At 42.5% G+C, this 22,194-nt stretch overlaps 1 protein-coding gene across 3 annotated transcripts in view; it reads right to left on the bottom strand.

The window, feature by feature from the left end:
- The window catches only part of HIVEP2 (HIVEP zinc finger 2), a 205,112-nt gene extending 185,723 nt beyond the window's left edge, over nucleotides 1-19,389 (bottom strand). For 2 of the 3 annotated variants that reach the window (XM_028121383.2, XM_028121382.2), the window contains exon 1: nucleotides 19,009-19,389. The gene's annotated coding sequence lies outside the window, so the exon portion shown is untranslated. Of the gene's footprint in view, nucleotides 1-18,618; nucleotides 18,685-19,008 lie in introns of those variants that run through there. The other variant, XM_088023861.1, reaches the window with a different exon arrangement.
- Nucleotides 19,390-22,194: the final 2,805 nt, after the last annotated feature.

Here is a 22,194-nt window from a genome sequence, read left to right as displayed (position 1 = left end):
TTAATACTAAACATCTATTCTAAAATGTAACTTGAAAGATCAGTAGCACAAATTAAAAAACACCTTTTATTAAAAAGCCTGGATTTACTGGCTTGGCTTCAATTTTGTAAGCCTATCTATAGCAAAAAATAAAAACAAAAATGTAGGAAAATAGTAAACATCTATCTATAACTTGAGGATAGTAAATCCAGGGCCATAGTACTGTGCTCAAATTGACAAAATCATCCGTATTCATTCACACAAGATTCACTACCTAAATAACAAGGATTAAACTCATGAATACCGAGATTATTTTCTTGTAATGGTTCTGTCTTGAAGTGTGTAACAGCATGTTTGTGCTTTGCACTAAAACATTCTTCATATCTTTGTTGCCACAACAAAGTAAGAGATGACAGTTAGAAGGAGGTTAAACAAAAGGTTTCCTGTCAGGGCTTTGTGAAAAGGAAGACTGTACGTTCTATCCAGGCTACGAAAAGTCGGCTCAGGGCCTCTGTGGTCAGCATTATTCAGCACTATTCGGTCCGATTTCGGGAGCCCGTCAACGCTTTTGGCCCACCTGACTGGGTGTTCCCTCTATTAGGCAAGTGATGTGGCCTCCCCAGGGCCAGCGGTCACCCAACATCCCGGTCTTTTCCGCACCGGGGAGTCCACTTGCAAAATCAGTAAAGTGAGCCATTGCGAAGCAAGTGCCTTCTCCTCCTCGGGGTCCCTTGTCCCTGGCGCTCCTCCTCACCTCCCCCCTCCCCGACCCGGAGCAGGCGGCCCCGAAAGTAGGTCTCAGCCGGCGCGGCGGCCGCCGGGAAAAAGGAGCCCCACTTTCTCCGGGCAGGAAGGGGGGAGGCCGAGAGCATTTCCTGTTGTGCAGCTGAACCGAGCGGAGACGTCATTGCATTCACACTCCCCCGTGGGTGTCCGCGGACCGGGGGCCAAAGTTCAGCCCCTTCCAGGGCGGGCCAGGCGCCGGGGCTCCCCTGTCCTGGAAGGGCTCCCTGAGCCGGGTGCCCGCACTGCCCGGCGCAGGGGCAGGGACGCGGCGGAGCCACCGAGAGCAGCGCCCGCCTTCGCGGTGGGGGAGTCGCTTTTCCTCCCGGACCACACGGAGCCGGGCAACTGGAGCGCTGCGCGCAGGTCACCGCGGGCTGGCCTCCGGGTCCGCGTTCATTACCCAGACTGCGCGGAGAGGCTTGTGTTTCCAGGTGCTCAGAGAAAGCACTTTCCTCGCTCAAGTTTCTTAGCTTAATTTTTTAACGTAATTTCCCCAAAGGTGACTTTTATTTTTTTCACTAGGGTTATTTTTAAATAATCAAAAGTGAATTTGATTTCAGTGCTGTTGCTCTGTTTTCTCTTTTTTCTACCTCTTAATTGCGGATTTCTTAAGTAACTGTCAGAGAAGTGGAAAGAGAACATTTCCATCCTGCATAGCTCCAGTAAGGCCAAAGGAGGCAAGACGGTTTAGACGTTTCTAAAAAGCATATACTATATGTTTTCATTATTTAAAACGCCCACTACACAACATATAAAGTCCTTTTATTTATCAGGTCCTTGATTTGTTATATCTCAAATGTCTAATATAAAAAAAAATCAGAGTCTCTTACAAAACTTTCAATCTTGTACCTCTCCACTTTAATAGCACACAAAACTTAAGTCCAGAATGTTTTAAAATGGAAATTACCCATTCAGTAAAAATAAGGGTGATTTTTAACATGTCTTTTATCCTAAGTTTCCAGCCTTCCATTTAGTTTGAAAACATAAACCAGATTATAAGCATCTGTAATTCTACACTAGCGGTGGCTCAAGGTTAATAAAGTTTAAAAGGAAGACCATAAGGCATCTTCTCATGGTGAAACAATTTAACAAATGTTACATTGTGCCAACATCTTGAATATTTGAACTAAGCCATGTTTCACATCAGGACATGGAATTAAAGTACTTAGGGCTTTACCAAGTATAAACTGTGGCTTTGGGTGATAATGGTGTGTCCACGTAGATTCATCAGTTGTAACAACTGGACCACTCTGGTAAAAGATTTTTATAGTGGAGGAGACTGTGTGGTTGGGGGTGCAGTATAGAATGCAGGGTGATCTGGGAAATCTCTTTTCCACTCACTTTTGCTGTGAACCTAAAACTGCTCTAAAAAATGAACTTTAGGGGCGCCTGGGTGACTCAGTTGTTAAGCATCTGCCTTCGGCTCAGGTCATGATCCCGGGGTCCTGGGATCGAGCCCCACCTCAGGCTCCCTGCTCGGCAGGAAACCTGCTTCTCCCTCTCCAACTCCCCCTGACTGTGTTCCTGTCCTCGCTGTGTCTTTCTCTGTCAAATAAATAAAATCTTAGAATATAAATATATATACATATATTTAACCTATGTCATGATATCTAAAATGTGCACCGCATTGTAACCTATGGATTCACAAGTAAATGAATCTTAAGAATTATAAAGAAATCATCTTTATGCTTTCACCAAGTTCATCATCCAAGTCTATCCCTCCTTGATAAAGAAGTTACGTTTTTAAAAGTTTACTGAATTTTTAAAAAATATTTTAAAATGTACCTGAAAGACTTTACAATTTAATAAATGTTAGGTTTCTACCCAGTCATATACTACCTAAGGGCAATATTAAAGGTTACCTTGGCTTCCACTTAAAGTGATCCAAAGCCCCTTGTACTTCTTATGTTGTCTTATTTTCCAAACATTTGAGTAGCACAATTAAGTATTTTACACATCATATCTTAAGGTTGCTTAGCTTATTAGAGTTTACCATTTATTTCACACATATTCCTATCCCCATTTTATCAAGTAGAATCAAAGAACACAGGACTAAGATAAGTGTATGGAACTCAGATGGGCTCTTTTCAATCTTGCTGAAGAGGAACCACAAACCCTTTCCATTCCCATACTCCTAACTCCAAACTAAAACCACCTGTCCTGTAGCCAGTGCCTCTGCTCACGAATGCGGGGGGGGGGGGGCGCCTATGAAATAATCACCTCCAACTACTTTATTTACTTAGTTTGAATAGAGTAACTTTTAAACAACTTCGCTGAACTTTCTAAACTGTACCAAAAGATTTTTGATTGTAAAAGTCATTCTAATGTGTCCAGTCCTAGAACATACCCTGGTGGTTGTCTGTCCCCTGGATGATCTCACACCAACATTTTTTACTTGCCTTTTTCCCCCCTCATATCAATCATCTTTTTATCCATTAAATCTCTGCCATGATGCTCATGGTTTCGATTAAAACATACTTTTACTTATTCCTTCAAATCACATGTCCAGTATATAATTAACACTCTAAAAGCTGCAAATGACGGCTCAAATACTATCTAAGCTCACCGAAGATTTTATCTGAAGTTCATGCTCTCTAGTTCATACTTAATTGCTGATGATGGCACTTGGAAAGTACAAAGCAGGGATGACTAAAAATTATCCTTTTATAATCCTAATTACAGACTAAATGAAATCAGTGTTACCATAAATTTAGTAGACTGAGGATAAAAAAGGCCTGTATGTTAGCATTAAATAAATCATGAAAAATACATAATAAAAAAATAAATAATTGAAAATATAAACCATAAACATAAACTGTGAATTCTTCAGGTCCTGGTGCTATTTTCAAATGCATCTCTTTTATATCATGCAACTGTGAGGATAAAAGGATGTTTAATAAGGATAACGTTACCTTATGCTCTTTAGAAACAAAATGCTCCAATTTTGTGCTTTAAAGTACATTCTAAGACTGCACAATTCCAACCTCACAAAATATATTAGCATTTCCTTCAGTAAAGAATCAAGACGAACTTTTCCAAGTCCATTCTTTTAAAACTCATTATTTAATTCGGGATTGGTCTCGTTTAGATGTATAGTTACCATGTGAGAGTAATTGTGAATTACTACAGTACTTATTTGGGTCTCTGTGTTTCTGAGATCCCAGTTCTCTACCATAAAAGCCTCCACATTTTCTTAGACTCCGAATAGTCTTAGACATAATATGACTGGGAGAGGCTGACTCATCACATAAACTGGCACCTCTAAAAGTATTCAGGGCATACTAAGTTTTTATTCTTCTCTCATAGTATCCAATATTGAGGATGATTCTTCTCTAATAAGCATTCACCAATCATTGGTTGTTTTTCCAGAAAACTGGCTCCCAAGAAATGCAATGACAAAATCATCGGGATGCTCTTTCTCAGCTCCACGTCCTTTCTCCATTACACATTGTAGGGCTGCACTGTCCCTCGAGAGCCAGGACTTTCCCAAAACAGAGCCCAGCTCAAAATTAAGTATGTGAAACAGAGTCAAATGAAGATTACAGCTCACTGAGTGAACAGGAAGGGGAAGGTACAGAAATGAGGAGAGAACTACATTACACACACACACACACACACACACACAGAGGAATGAATAAACCTTTTGTGAAAAAGCTATCTGACTATGTGCTCCACAATCTTTGGTTCCAATAAGATCTTTATCTACTTCAGTATTTCCAAGTCCCATGATTTTATTTTTCTTACAAGCTGCCCCCAAAGTTACAACTTTCTCTCTATTAAGTGACCCTCAGTGCAAATTATTAGTGCGACTTCACAAAAGGCAACACCTGTCACTAAGAAGGTACCAGGACCTACAGGTGGTTCAGGGACTGTTCATTTCCTCTCCTAGACGATAACAAGATGAGACCTCATCACCTCAGACTTTTCAGGCCCTCGGTAAAAGTCAGTATGTTTTCAAATGGAAATATGTTATGTAGCACTTAAGTGTTTAAGAGCATACCTCCTCTTTCAGCCTCCGTCTATATTTAATATTTCAGAATAGGCCCTCAATAAAGACTAAATAATAGTAAGTGCTCAGATGGCCTATAATCAAGTGTTATTGAAACATCAGTGTTCCCACATGCGTTCAAGTGTAATTAAAATTTAATGAACTGCATAAATTGCTGTATTACGCTACAGTATTTTTGTATTCTCTCCTAGTCCCTCACAGAGTCCTGTGTACTTCCCTAGAGACTAACAGTGTGACCAGAGCTAAATCTAAAATAAGTTACTTTCCACAGTAGTTAAAAGAAGAGTTCCAAAATCAAAGTGCCCACTCAGGAAATGGTAACTTTTGTTTTAGTAATATATAATTATGTTACTTTTGTCTAATATACTGTCTAGTATATCACTTCTGTGTATAGGTCCCCTTGTTCTGTGAAATATGTGCCCATCACCTTCTTTATTATTCATTACGTGGATTAATAAGCAATCTGTGTAGGCAAATTAAGAAAGCACTTTCTCACAGACACTAAAGGCCATCCAAATCTAAAGTGAAAAATTTTTCTAAATTGTTATTAAGACACAACAAAACTCATTGCATACTACCAGGTACCATACAGGTGATAGTCTTACGAGTCATACACTTGCATAGAAATACTTCCCAACATTCTATATCTCCATTTTTTATTAACAGAAAATATAAATCGAAGAAAAGATTAATTTACTTCATCCTACAATGGTAACCATTTGAGCTGAACTTAGTGTCAGTGTGGCATGTCATTTATACCGCCAAAGAGTAGAAGTAGAAAAGGTAAGAATAACTGGCACAGGTGTGAATATAACAAAATGTACACCGGCAATATATTTACTTTACCTTTATGATTAAAGCCATTATCCTAAAGATCGCTGAACTTCTAGGACAAAGAAAATAATAATGATATGCTAATTCAAAACCAGTTTGTCTCATGCAAAATGCACATGAAATAGAATTTTCTGTATAAAAATTTTTACATATCTTTTATCTGTTTGATTTCATTTCACTGTGTTTGTAAAGTTATGAAACTGCCAAAATCAGAGGCCAAACTCTCGATGTGTTGCAGTATGCATGTCCCCCATTCCTTATCATATTAAGTACAAACTCCTTAAGCTGGAATACAAGTCCTTAGACAATGTATGACAAGCATTCCAACTTTTTCACCAACACTCACTTAATATGCATTTTATGCTGCCCTCAAATCAGATGCTTCTGTGAGATTACTCTTGACACTTTCCCACACTGATGCTTATCAAAGTCAAGGCCTAGCTAAAGCATCCTGTTCTCCCATGAAACATTCCCAGTACTCCTCAGCCAGAGACGATTTTCCACCTTTATATTTCACATATGCCTCTCTTGTGGTACTTTACCTGCTTCTTTTAATTATAGCTTCCTTTGCATAGCTCTTTTGCTCAGTACAGTAGATTATAAAAGTTTTGATGATGAGAATAGCGAAACACTCCTCTTTATATTTTATATTCCATTTCTACCTCTACGGTATTTTATATTCCCATACATCTCACACATGCCAGGATCTCAATAACTTTATTTCTGAAAATGGATTTGTGTTACGTTATTATACATCCCAACTCTGTTCCTGCTGTAAAAGTCTCAGCGAGCATGTTTAGGCCTTTCCTGTAAAATTCTTCTACCGGTTGATAAGCGGCTATATCCTGAAGAGTAACTGGCGGTAAGCAATTTACTTGTGAGGATTCATATCAAACAAGAGCCTAGAGTACATTTCAGACAGGAACAGCTTGATCCCTAAAGAAATTAATAAAATAACAATGAAAATGACATAATAAGAGGTCTAGTTGAAGTAACTAGGAATATTTAGCCTGGAGGAAAGAATACTTAAGATGAACATGATTGCTATCTTTAAATAATTGTAGGAATGTCATGCAAGTCAATGAGGAAACTTGGGTAGCTACAGAGGGCCAAACTGCTGATAAACTGCAGTGTCCAGGAGTGGAATCTGCCTCCCAAAGCAAAGAAGGGGTGTTTAAGTAGAGACCAAATGTAGGCAGTCCTTGGCGATTTGTCCTGAGTGATTTCTCCTCGCTCAGTTGGGGATTAAATGATGCCTCCGATGGTTTTATCTAATCCTAACATTCTAAGGAAAGACTTACATTGCAAAGTGTCCTGTCATCATCTGACAAATCAATATATCAGATCCTACACCCACGCAAATTAATCATCATAATTTAAATCAGATACTTTAAGAAATGCCTTAAATAAGGTATCACTTGTAGAACTACAAAATGTATTGAAGGGAGAGGAAGAAGGAAAAGTCACTAGATGCTGAACCGATACTGAAGCACCCACTCAAAACTAAGATCTGACCCGCCTGGAAAAAAGTGCCTCTGGGAAAGCTTATATTGAATAAGGAAGTAAGGCACTTGCATACTCCAAAGACCCTCAGACCCTCAGAATCCCATTTCTACTCTGCTCTCCTTCTCACTGCCTCATATTCTTAGTAATACTTAACATGTCAAACGTGAAAACAGTAGTTTGATTACACAACTGTGCAGCATATTGTCAAAATTTCTTATGAAATTCAAACCAAAACCTATTGGTGTCAAGGAGATCACAAATGTTAGATATACTGTTAGACATTATTTGCTTTCACAGCTATGAGAAGGGTTAATATAACCACAGCAGGCTTCAAAGCCAGGGCCATTTTGCTATTAATTTCAAAGTGTCTTCTGTTTGCTTCTCATTGTTCCCACCCTACATAACCCATAGGATATAGGAAAAGAAAGACAAATTATCAGGACAATTTCCTCACAATAAAAATTCCTGGGATTAGCTAAAATGTGAATTTTTTCCAGATCAGCTATTGATACCCATCATAACTACTTTCAGACATCATTAGATTGAACATTAGTAAACTCTCACAAAAGATGGTCAAAATCAACTGATGACTGAACAAATTTGGAGTCTGTCCATTAAAAAATCTAATCTCCACACTAATGTCCAATTATTTGTTATATTCTATATGGTCAGGTGATTTATTTTAAAAGGTCATTTTGAATAGTCTCAGCCACTTGGCCCATTTTTAAAAGCTACACTTGATTAAATTTGGGCACCAAGTTCATCACAAATATTACTGAGGCCACTGGAACAAGTAAACAGATTACAAATTCAAAAACAAATGTCTGGATTCCTTTTCTTCTGCTTGAATATGGGTATAACTATCTCAAAATTTTGTTATACATGTGCATTAGTGACCTACGCAAAATTTAAATGCACTGGGGGATATTATAACAAGCTGTGGAGCTGCTAACCATTATCTTTCTGAAAACAATTACATATGCCTATAATAAATTGCATCAATAGCAGTCAATTATCTCAAGAACACTCTACTAACCCTTGTCACAAATGTATTGCTGTGTATCAGATTTTTTTCAACAACTGAATTATTCTCAAAACTTAGTGTTGCTTCACATCCTAAAAATAGCCACTCCAATTCTCTTGTGTTACCCTGCTCTGCTCCCAGGAGGTAGGGCAGTGCTATAAACAATGCTTCATTTCTACAGACAAAGAAACAATGAAATATAACAGAAGTACAGCCACTTTGCCTGAATCATTTTGAAAATCAATAATGAGGCCAGCAATGAACTAGTAGGGTCAGGGTTTACTAGCAGCCATTCGGGCGTCCTCTGTGGCCCGGGTGTAGGCTCTAATGAGCACATCCTGACAACAAGGGCACAAAGATGTTCAAAATCCTCATTTTACCCAAAAAGCTTGTATTTCTCCGAACATAAACTTTGACACATGACAAACAAATTGAGTAACATGAAAATAAATTGAATGTTTATAACCCTGGGTTTTTCCCTTGCTTAGAGAAATGGGGATTATTTAAAATGTAAGCATCAGGAGAAGAAAGAAAGATAAAGTTTGATAATTATTCCATGGATAATTAGAAACTGAACTTCCCATGACTTGTCCATAAAGTGTTGGGGCCAGCCATCAGGATTGTCCCACGGGCCCTGCTGGGTTGCAAAGACAGATTTCATCACTTCAAATGAGAAGAAAAGATTCACCCCCAGCCTTCCCTCTTGCATTTTTTCTTTGCTTCCAAGAGCAAGGATCTGTAATGGAGTAAAAGAATGCATTCTCTCTTTATGCCAAATTTATCCAAACAGGCCTACCAAGAAACAACTTTTCCTTAAACCCCACACCTGTAAGAAGTAACTACTTTCATACAGTGTTCCTTTCAGAGCACCCTAAACAAAATATGGCCAAAGAAAACTATCCTTTAAGGAAGAATCCCAGTCAGCTATAAACTTCCCAGTCCAGCTGTAGGAAAAAAAATTACCTCAAAATGGCTCTACCTGGGAAGTTGCTGTAAAATCAAATGGGAAGTTGCAGAGCCCAGGAAGACCCTGAGTAAGGCCGTAAGAAGGGTGAGTGCTGGGTGTAGAGGTGAGATAGCTATTTCCCAGAGGACTTCTTACAAAGCTGAAGAAACACTTGGAGCAAAGATTAGCCAGGACTTCATCCATCATTTGGTTCTGATGACCCCTCCTGCCATTTAACAGCGAGTCCAGTATCTTTCTTACCACTTCAAGTTTCTTAAGAATTATGACTTTCAACATTCACCAAATACCTCCTGCCTGCCTACTGTCTACCATGCCCTGTGTTTACCACATTTTTGTGAAAGTATAAACCATCCTAATCTGCTAGAAATTTGATCACAAAAATTATTGGTAAAAAAAAATGAAAAATTCATTTACATAAGATGAAAAATATACATGCCAAATAAAAGTTGTGGTAATCTCTCCACCTTAACAAGCTTATACATGCATTTTACAATAGAATGTGTCATTTAAAAACCATTTTCTCTTCTTCCTTATGAAAAAATAATCAGAACTTGATTCTACAGGTTAGGAAAGGCCATCATGCTAAACCGTAAGAGGAATTAAAAAAAAAAAGTACTGTAATATTTAGTTATGCAAAAATTGTACCTCTTCAAAAACTATGTTACTCTGAAAAATATAGATACAGATATGGGTCTAATAAATGGGATTTTTTCATTAGTGATTTAGTAAGTCTTGCAATGCTTCATTAACTGTTATTTGGGTTGAGAGACAAATATGAAAGTAGAGATTTCTAAAAACCCTGGAAAGTAGTACAATGAACTAAATTTGCCCAAAAAAGTTTCTAAAGTAGTCCATTGGAATGTAAACACAATGAGGACAGGGAATTTTTTAAAACTATTTTAATCACTGATGAATCCCCAGTGTCCAGAACAGCACCTTTCCCAGGGCAGGTAGGTGCTTAATAAATCTCTGTTGAATTAATAAATGTTTGTTTAAAAGTCAGCAGTCCCAGGAACAACTCTAGTTGTGCCTCCTAAGAAAGCCCAAGGCCCCAGGAGTAAACACTAGTTCTCCAGCTCTTGCGATTTACGGGGAAGTTCAAGTTGGGTAATTCAGGCCCCAAGGGCTATTTTTAGACCAAAAAACTCCAGAAGGATGATCCACAAAGAACCAGAGAATTTCGTTCACTTCACTAGTGTAGCACTGGCTGAGCTAAATGAGATACCCCAAACTTATAACTGATATTTCCACTTGTCAACGGTTGAAATACATGGGCATTCTGACATCGTTTCTTAAACCATTTCAATCAGGAGTTTAACAGACCATTTGAAAATGGGCAAGTGATATTTTACTGTCACAACAATTTCAGTTCTCCTTTGTTGTTTTTCCCCCCCTTTGAGTCTAATCCCTTCTTCATAAAATCATAGCTCCCAGGTATTTAACGTTTACTGCGCGCTCAGCGAGACGGGTACACACATTCTCATAAAAATTTCACAATGACCCTTAAGCAGATATTATCGTCCTCATTTTGTAACCTCTTGGAGGTTAAGTGACCTTCCGAAATTCCCCGGAGCTGGTGATGGAGCTGGAATTTACCCTGCTCTGTCTGACTTTAAATGCAGGCTCTTAGCCCCCTAGGCTATCTCCCTCACACAGTGTGCATCCCACTGGTGGATATGCCTAAACTACAAGGGTTAAACACTGTGCTACGTGAGCAAAATGGTGGGCAATTTAATTTTTTAATCTCTGCAGTAATTTCGATGTTTAACAGTTGCTTCTGCTGCTGCATGAAATGGTGAAAGGACCAAATGTTTTGGAGCCAAATAGCCCCGAGTTCAAATCCTGGTTCATTATTGACTATCAGAGTGATCTCCATAAGTGTAAACATGAAGGTAGTAATACCAAATCTTCTGACGGTTCTCACTGGAGAGTGCCTGGTATGCAGCCTGGCACAGAGTAAGTGCTCTTTCAGACTAAATACCCTTCCTTCTAACGGATTTGCTAAATTGGCACTGTGCTGATTTTTATAAAAGTGTTTAGTTCATCCTTGTAATACCATAATTACAGAATATAATGACACTGCATTCTCTATAACTACAAAGTAGAATTTATAAACTGATAGAATATGAGTTGGAAGAGGTTTTAGAAGCCCATCTGTTCCAATCCTTTCATTTCCAAATGAAGTCCAGAGAGTTTAAAGGACTTGCTTCCAAGTTTTTACAGAAAGCTAATTGCAAAGACACTGCTAGACCTTACGTCCCTCCACCTCCGCTTCCACTATACCCCCAGTTTTTGCCTCACATTACATAGGCATGGCAACACATGTAATTTTCAGACAATTAAGCAGTATAAAATAACCTCAGTTTAATTGCATCCAATTAACAAGCCAAATTAGTGTTTCATATGTACACTATTAAACTAGTTGTCTGGCTTCCAAAAAAAATAAAACACAGTTGCAAATGAATCTAGCATTTTAGTGAACAAAGCTACTTACAATTTAAATTACCTTTCCTATAATCTTCTTTATATGGAATTAGACCCAATCTACATTTTAAAAGAAAGTCTTTCTGCAACTATCAGGATGAGAATTCATGCTTATATTTCAAGTATCAAAATTTTCTTTTTTTTTAAGATTTTATTTATTTATTTGACAGAGAGATAGAGAGAGAGCACAAGTAGGCAGAGTAGCAGGCAGAGGGAGAGGGAGAAGCAGGCTCCCCACTGAGCAGGGAGCCCGACCTGGGGCTCGATCCCAGGACCCTGGGATCATGACCTGAGCCGAAGGCAGATGCCCAACAGCTGAGCCACCCAGGCGCCCCCTCAAAATTTTCTTTCTCACTGAATACATATGATTTTCTAAGTTTAGTATACATGTGTGTATGCGCGCACATATACATGCCTACAGATCCCCAAGCAAATATAAATGGGGGTGTGTCTATATTTTCCCACTGCCTAGTTTCAAAAGTCCCACCTTTTTGTTGCCCTTACGAAATCAAGTGAATCTGCCACAATGCAAATAATAAGAGCTTCGCTGATCTCCTGCTTTCCTTTTCAGAGAAAATGAAACCACCAAATAAATCTTTGTCAGAAAAGCACTGCCTTTCAAATACACTGCACTACACTATCTGTCCAGTATTGTCATGATTTAGGTACAATAGTGTATCAATTAGAAAGCAGTATTCTAATGAACCACAAAATGAATCATCTATCCTTACCTTAAATATTTACACCTGAAAACATAAATGCCTTATAATTTTAAGTATAACCATTTTTATAAGTTAGTGTTTGGTGGTCAACTTTCACTATTAAAATTTATGAATAGTGTTCAGGGTAAGAAGTTTTATAGTAGCTTAAAATAATAATGTAGTGTTCTATTCTTAAGATGTAGTTCAAACGACAATCTGCCATACATATTTGGCCGTGTTTATCAAAATATTTAAATCATTTTTGTTATTTATTATTAAAATGTCTATGAACAAGATAAAATAATTCACATTGTCATGCAGTAGTGTCAACCTTCATTACTTCTTTTTGGGGCATTATACCAATTTAATGGTCTCCTTGCCACCAAGATACCCAGCCCATAAATTTTTATCATCTTTCTGAACACACACACACATAATGGCATCAGTCTTCTGCTCAAAAACCTTAAGTGAAAACCAGCTTTCTCAAGAGGGCTTCATCTCCCACCTGATCTGGAGCCAACGTACCTTTCCAGATTCACCACACTCCTCCTCTCCCTTGGCACAACTATGCCCCACCTCCCCAGATCAAATTCACTGTGCCTCACCCTTCCTTCTCAGAGGATTCACTGAAATTCACTTCAACCTTCAAGGCCACCAATCAAAACTTACTTCTTCCCATAAAGACCCTCTAATCTTTCCAGTTGGGAAAAAAAAAAAAAATGCCTCCATTTATCCTCTACGTCCACTGGTAAGTTTTAAGAAAGTTTACTTAACAAGCCATGTCTTCTCTAGATTGTAAAAGTTCTTAAGCCAGGGATCATCAACCTCTTAGCTCTCAATTATTCATTCTGACCCTGACTCCAGAGCCCAAGCTTGAGACTTCTCCTACATATGCTGACTCTTTTTGCCACCTAAATTCAATGTTCTACATTATACAAATTTTAAAACAGGGAGCAATTTAATTAAATGATAATAGTTGACAAAATGGGAGTATGAGTCCAAGATTATATAAAGAAATGTTACTTTCTACTTTTTATTTCTACTCTTTTGTGTACACCGACCCCTAATCATACAGAAAGGAAAAAATAAGATCTAAATTTTTCCAAAGGTCCCAGTATTTGCAGTCATGTAGAGAAATTATCTGGGGAACTGAATGTTTCACTAGCTGTTTAGAAACATATAGATCCATATAGATCCAGCTCATGCAGGGTTCTAAAGATTAATTGGTTCTTCAAACAGCAACCTTGTAAAGACTTCGGAATTGGTAGTTACTCATTAATTGAATCAAGGATGTTGACCAATTTAGTTAACTTGAGCCTCAAATAAGTATTTTTTGGTTTAAATTATTATTTTAAAAAATAATCTGCAAATAACAATAGCTAACCTCCAACTAAACCCCTCAAACTGAAGTCAGTGCATGGAATCATAACAAACCTCCCGGGTTCAAGTACCATTGATGTCAAAGCACTGTGAAGAGATTCTTGCTATAGATAAGCCTCTTCCAACTTCTACCCAAAATTCCCCCTGCCCCCCCAAATTCCCTCTCCAGTGATCAACCTCTAACATAGCCAATAGTAGGGTCATCATATGTCCTGAATCTCCAAGGACAGTGCCTACTTATACCAGGTTAGATAATCATTCATGTGGTCCTAACCACATGGTCTGGCCACACCTTGCCTCATCTCTCTTGTTATGTGCCCTCCAGCCCCACTGGCTCACTTTCAGCTACTCAAAACACTGTACATCCCCCAATCTTAAGGCATTTGCATTATTCCCTCTTTGTACAATACTCTTTTTCTCCCCACCCACCTCTTCTTACTTGACCATAACTCATGCTTCAGTCTCAGCTCAAATATCACCTCCTCAGACAGGGGTGATATATCCCTTATTGTACACTCCTCATGTTTCTTCCATAGCACCCATAATGTGGCTTTACTTATGCTGGTTCACCTCATGCCCCATATCTGTCAACTCCACTAGATTACAGGCTCTTTTTCTGGTCTGGATCATCATCATATCCTGGGTGTCTAGCACGAGGCCTGATCCATAGTAAATACTTGTTGAATGAATGGATGAATAAGTTGAATTGATAAATGATGACTGGGTCACTTGTCAGAGTACTCTGAAGAAATGGCTAAGATTATATGTGAATGACAAGTCAAAAATGCTGCCTGTCCCTGAGTACTTCCTGACCTTACATCCAGTCACCTCTTGACCCAGAAATGGTAGGTCAAACACCACCTGCTCTCTGCCCAGAACTGTATTCAGGCATACAAACATCATTTTCATCTCTTCTCTCCAAAGCACTTTCTTCAAATAAGCTGATAGGAAATCTAAAGTTATGGACACTTGTAGAATAGATCAAATGCCACAATTAATACCTCAAAGGACAGATAATATAAGTTAGGATTAGCACATATTTGGCTCAAAAAAATAATGACACAAATTATCAAACAGTTCTGATTCTATTCTAAATTCAGTCTTGAAGACAGTGTAGCCGTATGTCTATCTTAATGCTAGTAGCCATGATCCACATCAGAGAAACCAAAGACTGCACACACCAAGTAGGCTCTTGTACCTGAAGACTGGCTGTATCACAATCACAGGCAAAGTGCTCAAATATTTTTCCAAATTACTTAGAGCCATCTCACAGCTACAAATACTGATTTACAATTTCCTTTTTGTTAGCATTGCCATAAATAGCATATAGAAAGCAATGCTTTTCTTTTATTGTGATCAAATACCAAGAACCAATAGAAAATGATTTCACTTGTACAATTTCCTTCAAACAAGCACAATCTTATTTTCATAAAGATTTCCCATTTTTCTCTCCATCTTCTGTGTTCATCCACAGCTTCAAGCATTGAGAAGCCTCACTGGAACATTCACTGAAGTTTTACTCAAGATTAATGAAGTCTCTGCCTATATGTTCACAGCAAACCCATACACGCTGATAGTGTGAAGTTCCTTATAAAGCCTGAAGTCCACTGAGTTGAGATGGTAAATTTCCTCTGTTCCTTTTTATAATATCACTTTAAAAGTTGCAATCCTCACATACCATGTTTTAGGCAAAATATGGATTCATGATGAGTTCATATATAAATTCATTAACTAGAAGCATAGCATTGGGATTTTTAGGTGGAGGTATAAATTGTGAACCATTTCTCCACCTACAGGACTGTTGCATAGACCAATATAGAGTCCTGCTGAGGCTGACTAGGAACCAAAATTTGAAAACAGTGTTTGTTTTTTAACAGACTTAGGTGAGTAGCAACCTGTTTGATCCCAGACCATCCATCCAGTTGATGATCTTAACCACCTTTCCTTTATTATAGTAATTATTATATCAGGAATTAAATTATTCTACACCCTAATGGGGTACGACTTTCACTCTTGCCAAATACCATTTTCTATAGGTCTTTAAAACTATTTTTTAAACTATTTTTAAAACTATTTTGCTATGTTGAAGCTTTCAGATTAACCTCAGCTAATTACTGATAACTAAAAAATCTAACACCAACACAAATAGACTGTTATTTGTTGTTGCTGCTGTTGAAATAAGCCCTGCTTTAAAAATCAAAATAGGCAAATTCTTAAAAAAATTAATTTTAAATTGAATCAGCACAAAATAGTCAACCTGATTTTCTGAATAGTGACAAAGTGCCAAAAGCTCAAGCAGACACATGTACCATTATTCCACAAGGAACGCCTGCATACATGTTGTCTCTGTTTTGTTTTCATAGTAACAAGAACGTTTGAAAACACATCTCATGTAAAAGGAGCCTAATCAATCAAAAGATTCCACTGGCTAATCTTTCGATGTAATCAAATAACAGGATTTCATTCTGTGATAATACACATATCGTAAATCCACTTTTACATCCCATGTGTAATAGAAATATAGAAATTTTTAATCTACTTCAATGGTATTTTTCCAAAGACCTCCACAAGGATCTAAAAGTTAAAAATCAGTTAAATTTTAAATCTGTAATATCATTAACATGTTACCACTCCCAAAATTGTCCCCAAATCAATTTCACATCAATTTAATCATAAACACTCTTATATAAACATAAGCAGTCTCTAAAAAAGCCAATCTCATAAAATACAATCACCGTAACAAGAAATATAGATGCCAACAAACGAATTTTGTTTTATACATGACCTATGTTCAATTCAAGAAACTCAAACAATTTTCAAAAGATTCACCATTGTCATTTTTCTGTACATAAGAAAGATGCTGCATATTTCAAACCTAGTGGTCAAAAAGGATTATGACACTTGAAGCATACTATCATTAAGTGAATGTTGGTAAATCCCTTTCACCTCAAAATAAAAATGCACAGTGCTCATCTGGTAACATGATTTCTCAGTGTTCCGCAGGAATTTTGTCTTAATAATGAAAGTGATAGCACGTAGAAGGCATTTCTGTCTTGATAACCATTTGGCCTATATCTTAAAAATCAAACCAAATCTACTCATTGCACAATCTATTTGGTCAAAATCTTGTTTTGGCACTCTAATAAGGTGAAAAGCACAAGACATCTGTAAATACTTATATATATGTCATACAAAATAAATGTAATATATATATGCAAATATTTAAATTAACTTGGTTTGCTCAAGGACAAATATCACCAAACACTACTGTATCACTGGAGGAAATGTTTCTAATAAAGTTAAATGGCCGTTTTCTAGGAGGACAGATCATTGCAAATTTAATTAAAATGGATCTTATTAATATTTCAAGTAATTTCTGGGCTTGATTATGCGCTACAAAAGAAACAACTGTACTGAAGAGAAAAATCAATAGCCCTTGACTAGAGCTCTGAGTATGCTAGAAAAACACAGTTCTCTTGTGAATTACCAAGGTCTAGCCTTTTGGGGTGGGAGAGAGTACCAATATTTATTTGGAGGTAAATTGAGTTATTTTTAAAATGGCAAAAAAAGGAAGGAGAACAATCAGTTCAAATTTTCCATTATAATGAAAGTACCGGAAACAAGCCTTTTTATGTTCATTTTAGGCCTAAGAAACTGTGCAGAGAATAAGGCTTTTGCAATGTCAGTTGCACACACTGCTTCCTGTGAGAATTCTAAGCCATTACAGGTGTCCTAAGGCCTCCAGCGAAACCTATTATCAGGTTGTTCCTCCGGTCCCCTCAAAGCCACTGACCCCTACCCCACACATACTACTGCTCGGCTCCTCTAAGTGTCTATTAAGGACCCTCTGTCTTCTCTGCACTCCCGAGGTTAAAGTACCCACTTTCCCTCGGCGAAGCCTATAAAAGCTTTCCCATTAGAGAAGACTAGTTCCTGCAGTCCTTTTCAGTTAGATGCTTTCAAGTCAGAGATGAGAGGAGCCACTTGAAGAAAACCCTCTTTCCCCTCCTCCCTTTTTCCACTGGAAGCCACGTCCCTGAAGGACAACACCAAGGGACACTTCCTGACCTTCTATCCCGTCACCCAGTTTGGGCTTGGAGGGTTGGGGTCGCATTTTCTCGTGTCCTCTGCTGCACTGGATGTGTTATGTAAGAGGGACAGAACGCGAGAGGCACATGCGTATAAAGCGCACCGATCTGTGATAACAGCTGGGGTGGCAGAGCTGATCTGGAGTCTCCCCCAGCAAATACGACAGACACCACACATACATCACCCCCCACCCCCACACCCCCCCACACACACACCCACACACGGAGCAGCGTTTTCCTGTCTCGCCCCTACCACCACCAGACGCACAGAATGGAAAGGCAGGGGGAGGGGTGAAGGGAGGTGAGAGCGGCAGCCGCACATCTGCTTTGATAGAGCCGCCGCGGCAGAGAGCCCCTCGTTAACCCCCTTCCTGTGGCTGCACCACGTCATGGAACATTCCCGGAACGGGCCAACGTTCCACCCACTTCAGGGAACAGACATAAAGGCGCAGACCCAGCTCCCCACAGTGCAGAGCCCAAACACACATGTCCCTTCCCGGTCCCCGGGCAGACGCACAGACGAACACGCATGCAGACCGCCCCCACCCGTCTCCACGCGCCCCCGGCCGGCCCGACGCGCCGGGAGCCGCGCTGCGGCCGGTGCACCCGCAAGGCGAGGGCGCCTCCGCCTGAACCTTCCATCGAGACAGTCCCCTCCTTCCTCGCTTCCTTCCTTCTCTCCTTCCTTCCTTCCTTCCTTCCTTCCTCCCTCTCTCGGGAGGAGAAAGGAGTCGCTGAAATGCCAACAGCTAGCACCTTCGCCGCGCTCGCTCGGCCGCAGGCCGGCGGCCCGGCCCCCGCGCCGCCCGCCCGCCCCCGGCCCGCGCCGCGCGCCCGCCCGCCGCCCCCTCCCCCGCTACCTGACGACGGGCGGCCGGCGGCCGCGGTAGCCGCAGCGGTGGCCGGGCGGTGCGCGCCGGTGCACGTCCCTCATTAGTAACCAGGCACATTCCTGCCTCCAGCGCTCCCGCGCGGCCCCCTCCCCCCAGGACATTACGCAAAGCAGCCTCCCCTCATCTGCATAGATCCTCGGCCAGGGTATTCCCCGCATTTCCCGACGCGCCGGACCCCCCTGGCGAGGTCTCCCCCATCCCCGCCCCCTCCGACCCTCACCCTCGGGAAACCGGGAAGGGGCCGGGGGCACGCGCCGCGAGAGGCGACCGAGTCCGGCGGAGGCGATTTCGGTATAAAGTGAAACAAGCTCCCAGTGCTAAAGGAGGCAGGAAAAACACGGCGCCTAGGCCACTTACCGAGCCGAGGAACCTAGATTCCCGCCGCTCTGCTCTCCCAAATGGTCGGTCCGCCCTCCACGCACCCCAAGGCTGCACCCAGCACCCCAAAGTCCAGACGTGTAGGAATATTGTTAACCAGCCAGGAGACCCTCCAAGTTGCTCCAGGCTCCGGAGAGCCTCAAGGTCCAAGACTCAACTTGGCAAAGACTTGTGCCACAGTCCCCGAAGATGTTTTTGTGGAGACCCTCCTCCGGCGGGGAGAGACAGCACTCGGCGGCGCCCCGCTCGCCTCCTCTCCACCCTCTCACCTCCAGCCCGCCTCCCGCCGGCTGCCCGCCTCCGGGCCGCAAGCCCCTCGGGCGGCTGTCAGCTCCCAGCCGCCGCCGGGTGACAGGGACGGGAGGAGGGCGCGACGCGGCGGCCCGAGCCCGAGCGGGCAGGGGGGATCCTCGCAGCAGCGGCGGCCGCTCACCTGGAAAGTCACCGCTGAGAAGGAGGAGGAGGAGGACGGAGAGGAGAAGGAGGAAGAGGAGGGAGAGGAGGAGGAGGAGGAGGAAACCCCCCTGGTGCCCTTGTTCTCGCTGCCGCGGCGGCCGCTCCTCGCCAAGGCTGAGCGTGTCTGGTGGGGGGTGTCTGGTAGCATTTCCTTAAGGACAGAGGGAGGGCGGGCGCGGAGGGAGGGAAGAGATCCCGACCGCCTGCCCAGGCTCCTCTTTCCTTTATTTATTTTTTCTGACACTATACGGAGATGGGCCCGGGGCAGGGGCCGCGGGGCTCGCGAGGGAGCGCGAGACCCGGGCCGCAAGCAGTCTGCGTGCGGGAGCCGCAGCGGCCGCCTCCCCTCCCGGGCTGTGGACGCACCGGGTTATTCCTGGCAGCGCCTCCCCGAACAGAAGTTACTAGGAGGAGTGCGCGGCGAGGGCGGGCGGGGGGAGAGGCGGAGGGAGGGAGGGAGGAAGAGGGAGAGACTCAGCCAGCGACGTCATCGGATCCCCCAGCGCGTCCCAGGGAGGGAGGCTGAACCAGAAAAACCAGTCTGGAGCCGGCGAGCGAGAGAGGGATGCGCGGCGCGCGGGGCGGCGGGGGAGAGAGGCGGCCGGGAGGGCAGGGCCCGGCCCCGGTTGCCCGCTCCCGCTCGGTCGGATCGGGGAACTCCCCCGAGAGCCAGTCTCTACTTGTCATGCAAAAAAACTTGGGCGTCTCTAGGAGCCTGAGAATTTCCTTTATGGACGTGGAAACCTCCTCTCCCCCCGCCCAACTTCCCCATTTCCCCATATAATCTAATCTTCCCTGTCTTGATGACAAATGTAATTATATAATAATTAGTATTGTCATTATGATTTTGTCCATGTACCTCTGAGCTCTTTCTTCTCCCTCGCCGCCCCCCCCCCCCCGCCCCGCTCTCTCGGTTATGGTAGGGTCAAAAAAAAAAAAATCGGACTAGCTCCTGGCTGCATTTCTGGAGCTTTGCAAAGCTTTTTACTAGCACTTTCCGTGCCCCTGCGGAAGCACGAACTTTTCATGCGTTTGAAATGCCCCAATTGCCTTCCCTGGGGTGACTCGCCAGGGCGCCCTGGGCGCACCCAGCTCCGGGCACGCGGCCCGCCCTCGCGGGGGTATTGAAATTGGCTTGGGCAGCGGCGCGGGGAACAGCTGCGGGTTTCCTGGTGGGCCGCGCCGGGACCCGGGGCTAGCGGCTGCCTCCAGCGCAAGCGCTTCCCTCGCCTCGGAAGAGACGCGAGTGAAATCGTAGCCCGCGCGGGGAGAGCGGGGCCCGGGGACCGGGGAATCCCAGGCGAGCGGGGACCGGGGCTCTGGGCTTCCTCCCCGACCCAGCGACACCCGGAGGACACCGGGGCTCCCTTCAGCCGTTACCCTGCGTGTGTGGACTCGTGTGCACCCTCGGGGGAGGTTCCCCGGAGGCCGCGGCGAGTGGCTTCAGGGCCGGGCGGGCGCCCGGAGCGCTTCCTCCGGGTGGTCCCCCCGCTCGGCGGGGACCGCGCTCCGCCCCTCCCGGGCTCCCGAGCAGCCGCGCAGAGCCTAGCGGAGCCCAGTGCCGCGGGCACCGCGGGCACCGCGGGGCCGGGCGGCCTCCCCACCCTCCAACCCGCCCCCCTTCCCGGCCGCGCCGCCGCCCTGCCCCGGGCGGAGTAAACAAGAGACGCGCAAGATTTGACCTGGCGCGACCCGGATTTCTGGCCGGGGTTCCCCCTGAGCAGGTGACTCCGTGGGAGGGGTGGAAACTAGTCTCTGGAATTCCGGGCCAAAGACATTCACTGTGGTTCTGCCTTTAAGACAGGTATTTCACCGACGACTGCGGAATGTTTTGCGTCTCAAGTTTCAGATTTCGCGGAAAGGGACCAAATGTCAGGACGTATCAAATATTCCCTTCCCTTTTCATTAGAAACGAATACATTAAATGGGAGGACAGCCCCCTTAATGACTTCGACAGTTGCACTGCTGGTTTCGGTTTTGGTTTGTTTTGTTTTTCCTTTCGACCTATAATCAGTGTATTTCTGAGGTCCCGGTGCAATGGCGACATTGCCGTGAAGGACGACTCTGCAAAATAAAGCGGCGATACCTTTTTTATCGATATTTTTTTCAAAGGAGAAAAATCTGAATGATTTGGAATAAATTTCACTGTGTCCTTTTAGGTTGATCTCATTTAAATTCAGGGCCTACTTCCACTAAAGCGGCTTCTCCTTTCATTGTATAAGTTTTTGAATTTTCAGCCTTTCTCCACTTAACTTGAAGCACTTAATAAAAACTCTCCCATCATCGTTCTCTCTTAAATGTATGCCATTGCATTTTTAAGCATCCGTTTGAAACGAAAAACATGATTTTTGAAATGTTTTTTCACTTCCAAACCCACCTGCTGCATGCGCCCAGAGCCCATTTTATTTAATTGCTTAATAGAGAAGATTAAGCAGCTTCTTTAAGAATCCAATTTCCCTTCAGCACACACAATAGCAGCTACCCAAAATCCTAGAAACTGAGCAAGGATAGCAAGCAGCATTTTGCTTCACTACAATGAATGTTAGTTGAAATCTTAAATGCCTCTTTAAAAGACAAGATTAAGTGCCATAATATGAATATTAAGGTATTCAGCTAATTGGGCAGTTAAAATAATTTTTTTAGAAAAAGCAAATATACATCAGTTTTGATGACCTGATCCCACCACCAAAGAGGATCCCTAAAGGCACT

This window comes from Eumetopias jubatus, unplaced genomic scaffold, assembly GCF_037043125.1.
Source record: "Eumetopias jubatus isolate StellerSeaLion01/CBP00866 unplaced genomic scaffold, mEumJub1_p1.0 scaffold_6, whole genome shotgun sequence".
NCBI classification, from domain to species: Eukaryota; Metazoa; Chordata; class Mammalia; order Carnivora; family Otariidae; genus Eumetopias; species Eumetopias jubatus.
Note: the sequence above shows the minus strand (reverse complement) of the source record. Positions and strands in the feature narration are given on the sequence as shown.